Source organism: Frankliniella occidentalis, unplaced genomic scaffold (assembly GCF_000697945.3).
Source record: "Frankliniella occidentalis isolate FOCC.00 unplaced genomic scaffold, Focc_3.1 Scaffold106, whole genome shotgun sequence".
Classification (NCBI taxonomy): domain Eukaryota; kingdom Metazoa; phylum Arthropoda; class Insecta; order Thysanoptera; family Thripidae; genus Frankliniella; species Frankliniella occidentalis.
Window position 1 is genome coordinate 308,605 of NW_026267235.1, and position 1,361 is coordinate 309,965.

Consider the following 1,361-nt stretch of genomic DNA (forward strand, 5'->3'; position numbering starts at 1 on the left):
AACAACGTAACTTTGCAGTGTGATTTGTGGGCAGCCCCCCGGGCATATGTAATCAAACCCCGCTCCTCTATCGTGCGGCCCCCGCCCCCCCGAAAAACGGTCCCTTTTACGGGGGGCGTGGTGGGGCGGGGCGAACCAGGACTGACTTTTTGCCTGCTCCGGGCGGGCTCTGTTCTATGCGCACTCCGTACAACATAATGACGCTCAACTACGTTTATGCTTCAAATTCCCGGCCCCTCTGGAGCTGGCAGTCAGGCAAAAGCGCCCTGGCGAGAGAGAAGGGGGGGGGGGGGGGGACTCGCCATGCGCTGCTGCACCGCCGCTAAAGCCGCAACGTGACGTGGGTATGCCTGTACACAGCAGAGTTTGAGAGTTTGGTCGAACAAAACGATCGAACAACCCCAGTAGCCTACTTTCATTCCCTTAAAAGTTAAAAGTTCACGTACTTTCTGTTGAGTTACATATTGAATGCAACTTTTTTCCGTGCTGAAGAAAGAGAGAGACAGAGAGAAGGACGCCGCCCCCACCGAGCCCGAGCAGAGTGTTGCACTCGCCCCTCCGCCCCACCAGACACACCACGCATGGCGTGCAGTTTGATATTGTAATGCACCTATTTAAACGTCAGCCGTCTGCCAGCTCAGCTCACGCACAAGCGTCCGGCAGAGGGAAAGAGGGTGATGGAAGGGGGGGAGGGGGTAACCACTGGTGCTGACGCCGCTCTCCAGCACGAAAGATGAGAGCCGAGAGTACTCACTGCGTACGCGTACGCTCGGTGCCGGCCGTGGTGAGCAACCCTATACCCGGGATCCGCGGTGAGAATGACTCGAACAAGAGTTCAACCATCCGCCTTATGATCAAAAGGAGTATCCATTATCCAGTACAAAAATCCACCAAGCCCACATCGCTCTGCGTAGGTTATTTTTCAGTGTACCACACGGAAAGAAAGAATTTGTTCCCAAAACTAACAATTTTGTTAACATAGTCCAGATAATTTTAAGTTGCAGAAACACACAAATTGCTATATGGGAACCAAAATTTTGCTGCCACAACTAAAGACTCGGTATTGTCCGTGTAGTTAGTACAGAGCATATACGACAAAGTCCGTCCGAGGGGAGGAAATAAAAATTGCCGACTAAATGTCACTGCCCCACTGCCACTGCACCCCCTTTGCAGTCACAGCACAAGATTGGTCAAAGTTAACGAATGGACTCCATCTCCCCTCAAAGATCCTCGGGAGCGTAGCGGATCCTCTTCTCTGCAGCAGCATCAGGAGGGGCGAGGGGCGGCGCCGTGCTGCTGGGGGGCGCTACTCAGATGGCAGCCACATGCGGAAGCGGGGCAGGCGGGGGCGTGGTGGGGCG